We start from the raw sequence: 6,000 nt of genomic DNA, 5'->3' as shown, positions 1-6,000 counted from the left end.
CATTCTCTCCCAAATCACACATGGCTTTCTTAATGGTTTTAGGTCCTATGACACAAGGTATGGAACAACTCTCTTGATCCTTAAGTTTAGGTGGCAATTTGTTTGGAAGTATTTCAATAAAATTCCTAAACTGGTCATCTAACTTGGATTTAACAAAACCTTGTGTTAAAGGAATTTCAAGCTCATGAGATGGTGAAACAAATGACTTTTCATTCTCTCCTATGGCTTTCTCACTTGTAGGCTCATCACTTCCTATCTCTCCTTCATTGTTCTTAACTTTCACAACAGGGTCCTCTAATAGTTTACCATCCCTAAGAGTAATAGCACTTACATGGTTTTTGGGGTTGGTTTCGGTTTGGCCTAGAAGGACTTCGGAGGGTTGAGAGGAAGTAGCCACCTGTTGGGGCACTTGAGAAGTCTAAGTCTCAAGCATCTTACTGTGAGTAACTATGGAGTCTTCTTTCGACGTAAGTTTGGCAAGAGAGTCCTTCAAAAATTCAGTTTGATTTTTAAGCTCTTGGAGCTGCTCAGATTGATTTATAAAATGATTTTCTAAAAAAAATTCCAAGCTGGATTTTTGAGGGACTCTTTGGTTGTTTGCATAACTGGGTGGTGTTGTTTGTTGTCCAAAAAGATTTTGAGGGGTTTGAAAAAAAATTGGTTGTTTCTACACCCTTGATTATAATGTACTTGCTCAGGACTTTTAACAACACTACCTAGTTGGCAATCAATGCCAATATGGCCAAATACACCAGAAACTACACAAGGAGGTGATACAGGGGCAGGTGTGACAACACTAGTATTTATTTTATCAAATTTTTGTGTGAATGTGTCAAGCTTAGCAGCTAGATGATCAAGGGAAGAAATTTCATACATACCTACCTCTTTTATAGAGGGTGAAGGAGCAACATTAGTGATGTCCCTTCAGTAGGTCCACTAATAGTGGTTTTGTGCCATGTCCTCGATCAAAGCATATGCTCCTGTGTATGCTTTATTCATCAAAGCTCCACCTGCAGCTGCATCAACATAAATTTTTGTGGTATACAAAAGACCATTATAAAAAGTGTGAATAATAAGCCACTTCTCTAAACCATGATGGGGACAAAGTCTAAGCATTTCTTTGAAACGCTCCCAAGCTTCGTAAAGAGATTCTCCATCTTTTTGAGTGAATTGTGTGATTTGATTCCTTAATTGAACAGTTTTAGAATAGGGAAAGAATCGGGCAAGAAAAACTTGCTTCATTTGGTGCCATGAAGTGATAAAACCGACTTCCAATGAATGAAACCAAGCACTAGCTCTATCCCCTAAGGAAAAAGGAAAGAGGTGCAGCCTTACAGCCTCTTGGTTTGCATTCAAGGTTCCACTGAGTCTTAAAAAAGTTAAAATATGAAAATTCGGATCCTCAGTGGGTGATCCGAAAAATTGATTTTGCTGCACTAAGTGAATAAGTGCAGGTTCTATTTCAAAATTGTCCCCAACCGTTGGGTACACAATAGCATCGTATGACTCATCCGAAGATGGGATTGCATACTCTTTGAGAGTGCGTTCATTAGCCATATCGTTATTATTTCATGCTTCCCTAGAATTTAAAGGCAAAAGAAGAAATAGAAAAAGAAAGAAAGAAAGAAAAAAAATTAAATAAAGAAAAAGAATTTTTTTCAGTCTAATCGTTAAAAAAAATAATCAAATTGCAATAATTCCCCGGCAACGGTGCCAAAAACTTGATGGGATAAACCGCAAGTGCACGGTTTACCGATGTAGTAATAAAAAGATATCGTTCCGACAGGGAGTTATGAATTCAATTAACTTTCAATAAGGATTAGAAGGAGATTAAATTTTAGAGTTGTGATTTTTTTAACTAAAAGAAAATAATTAAAATAAAAATAAAAAGAGCCTTGGGATTATTGGTTCATCAGAATGACGAATCCTTCACTAACAAACCCTTAAACTTATAACTTTACGTTAGTCCTAATTTCTAAAGACAAATTTCTCTTTAGCGTATCAAAGCTTCTCTCGAAGTCAGTGAGTGTGTTCCTCCAACAACCACACCTATTCTCATGAGTGATTGCCTTTGGAATCCTTGAAGCTTGAAACTTTATATGTCTCAAGGTTTGCTAGACTATTCGCATATTTCGCAATCCTTGTCTAAATTCACTTGTTCCAATATCAAAGCTCAATGTTCGCTTTATGAATTGATATTTGAGATGATGAATTAACAATTATCAAACCCTCCGCGTTCGCTTCCACAGTTTGATAATGGTTAATTCATGTTAAAACGGTGAATTTAGATTAGAAATTAAGGTTACATAAAATTAAGGTTTAAGGCTTGGTTTGATTCGGATTACGTCATTAGACTTACCCAACAATCTCAAGACAAAGAAGAGTCTACTCACTAACGTTCATTGTAGACATAGAGAAGAAGAAGAAGAACATAAAATAAAATAACAATAAAGTAAAGATGAACTTTTATTCCAAGAACAAAAGATGAATATTTGTGATGGCTAGCTACTCTATTTATAGTTTACATTCGACTTAAAATCTAAGCAACTAATCACTAGAATGTTCCAAAAGAAACTAATAGGTAGCTTGCTTTTAAGCAAAAGCAGCAAAAGGCAAATTGGGGACGTGTCAAGCTTCTATTGGTTGACTTCATATTTTTGTATCAAATCTTCATATTTTGGCGAAGGATCTTCAAATTCTTTGCACAAGATATTTTTATATGAGATCTTCATATTTTTGGCATGAATCAACTCCAATTCTTCTTTCTTTTGCTCCAAGACTCAATCTATCAATATTCATTCCTGAAATATAATAATATGCAAATGAAGTAAAATAGCTCTAAAAGAAAATAATATTAAAATAAAATAAACTTAAATCTAAATAAAAAGGACTTAAATATTATATTAAAACTAACTAATTATTTACTCATCAAAAACCAAACTTATAGCAACACAGTAGGCGCACCACACTAGAAAAATACAGAGATGCTGCCCTCCAAACAACTACCCCCTAACAAAACACCGCTGCCATTACCTAGCTAAACGATGCAGTGGATTCCACGTAAGTAGACATACATAGAGCTTAAAAATTACATTTCAGGAGGTTCATTTGGATCAATTTGGTTCATCCGATGACAATTCGGGAGATTCATAACCATCTGTGGAATATAGGTTAACATTAATATCAATGCATTCATCAAATTTGAGTGGATAACAAATCTTTTTTTAATCCGTTTATACCATATAATCACATTAACAAGTCATGCCTAATTAAATAAAAATGAACGACATGAGGCAAGGCATGCCAAAATCGTTATCGGGAACATCTGAATATTCACCATTCTCGTTGCACTCTATATGTGTACTAAGACATTCTTCACCAAAAAATGGAATAGATATGGTTTCATCAACTTTATTTAGTATATTAGACCATTTTCCCTCTGTCAACAAATGTGGTGCAGTCCATGTAAGCTACAGTCAATAGCAAAATATCTTGGAAAGATTGGTGTACAGTCAATATAAATAAGTAAAACTCAAGTATCTCGTTGTTTCCTTACCTCAGACATTAACTGAACCAAGAATTTCAACATTCTCACCAAAGTTATGCTCAGAATATGAATTCTCACGCAAGATATGAATGTCTTTAGAAAGATTTAAGACATCACTACCCTGTGGTTCGAGTTGTGATTGGCTTTCTGCATTATTCATCAACAGAACAGTTGTGTTTTTTTATATCTACATAATGAAAACCGTGCAAAAATAACAACAGACTTGCCATTATAAGATTTATTGATTAATCCAGATAAAGAAATATCTGCCGAATCATCGTCATCTAAAGTCGTAATAGAAAACACATGTCCTACTGATGAGCATTTGTTACTGTCAATCTCATTGTATTCATCAGTTGTCAGTATACAAAACAACATATATAATTGGTATACTTGCTATAGCAATTGTTCAAGCAAATTTAACGTGCTAATGTCCCTTATATAACACGAAAGATAAAAGGATATGTCATACCTGAGGTATTATCAGGCACATCAGATTCTTCACCATTCTCCTTGCACATCGGATATAGCTGTTTATTTTTGCATATTATACGGTCCTTCCACTGTTACACACATGTAAATTATATGTAATTAGAACAAGCTATGATACATCTTACAATCAAAATAAAAAAGAATAAGTCCAACAATCTATTTTGATCTATACTTGATAAATTATGAACAAACGGCATTTGAAACTTCTTGTGGATACATGATGGCATATATGCATTCTCGTCCACAATATGAGAGATTTTACAACGCTTCCAAAATTTTTACGCTGCTTATTAAGTGTCTATATATTCAAAACCTTAATACGGACGTGATAGAAAATATACCAAAAAAACTGATAGAACATCTCATAATCATGACAGTTTTGTTTGCTTTTGAGTGACTGCCTGCTGAACAATTCTATGTTGTATTGATATTGGAAGATTCATGCCCATATGAGGAGTATACATTATTATTAATCCTTAGGTCTTCATCACCTGTCAGTATATACAAAGAGGCAACAACAATTGTTATCAATGTAATTGCCTGCTACTCTTATATAATTAAACTTAATATTTATGTCATACCAGAAAGAACAGGAACTTCAATACTATCACTTTTGTCCAGGCCTTCATAATGATCATCAGATGTATGTGTGGAGTTGGTTGAATTTTCTTCAACAAATTTAGAGCTTCTCATACGCAGTATTTGCAGTATTATTTGAATGTTTCTATTTAGAATTAGAATTTAGAATAATTTCAATCTCAAATGCGAGCTTCAATATAAGAACCAAAAAACACAATGTTTGAATCAATGTTAGGAGAAGCATAAGTAATGTTTGTAAGCCTCAAGTCAATAAAGTATAATGTCTACTGGCTATATAAAACATCCTACAAACATAGCAAAATTTAAATAAGCCTCGGTACAGAATATATACACATGGGTATAACCATATAAAATTATAGCCAAAATATTCATTTAATCATGTTCTAATCAACCAAAAATAACACCCATACTTATTTGTGGCTGGTTCTCCCGGAACTAAGTAAACAATTGCATTGTTTCTCATCATCCTCTGGCCATTATCAATTTACTGTTCGTGTAACTTTCATGAACCCGGTGAAAATGAATAGCTACAAAACATTTTCTCTTATCAATTTGACACCAAAATTGCACGACATATACCAATTTAAAATTCATAGAATAATAAATGAAATGGTTGAAATCAAACATTCAAATTAACAGAAACTTTCATGGTGTATATTACCATGGGTACTCATGCACACACCAATCATACACTACTGCATAAAGTTGCAAAAGAACAACCACAAATATTATCATTTACAAAGGAAAAAACATGAAAGCAATGGAGATAGAATCTCATACTAAGTAGAAATAAGTGGCAGGTGAGATGGAGAAATAAACATAATAATGAATATAAAGGATGGAGAACGGCTTCATTGAGACTTTAGGAACTATAAATTGAGAGATGTAACAAAATAAATCATAGTAGAAGAGACAATGGGGATAAGTGACTTTCAGAATTTGACGAAGGACAAATCTGGCTTAGGGTTTTCAAAGAAATTGCAAAAGAAGTTAGGGATTTTATAAGATTAAAGAAGCAAAGTTATTAGAAATTACTCAACAAATCCTCCAATGCAGTCATAGAAACACTCAATTTGTGCCAGCTTCTCTAACCATTTGTTCAAGTTCCGAATTTTATGATCCTCCAAAGCCATGTCCATTTTCGTCTTCCTAAAGCCAGAATAGAAATTGTTGCTACTTGAACCCATATTTTCTCGATCATCTTCGCGGAACTGAAAGCCATGCCAGCGACTCCAATTGTTGTACAAATTTTCTCAAACAAATCTTTAGGATGTTATTCATAGTGGAAGTGTATTTCTTTCAACCAAAAACAAAAATGGCAGAAGTGTGTTATGTGTGACAATGTTCTCATAATTACAAAG

At 33.8% G+C, this 6,000-nt stretch overlaps 1 non-coding gene across 1 annotated transcript; it reads left to right on the top strand.

Annotated features, from left to right (window-relative positions):
* The first annotated feature begins 1,087 nt into the window (after window positions 1-1,087).
* Window positions 1,088-1,194, top strand: LOC146906590 (small nucleolar RNA R71). Its single transcript, XR_015020849.1, has one exon. It is a non-coding gene; the product is annotated as a small nucleolar RNA R71 (small nucleolar RNA).
* The last annotated feature ends 4,806 nt before the right edge of the window (window positions 1,195-6,000 follow it).

This window comes from Medicago sativa, chromosome 7 (genome assembly GCF_051527215.1).
Source record: "Medicago sativa cultivar Bolivia chromosome 7, Bolivia_mono, whole genome shotgun sequence".
Lineage (NCBI taxonomy): Eukaryota > Viridiplantae > Streptophyta > Magnoliopsida > Fabales > Fabaceae > Medicago > Medicago sativa.
The sequence above is the reverse complement of the archived record's forward strand: the minus strand, read 5'-3'. Positions and strand labels throughout refer to the sequence as shown.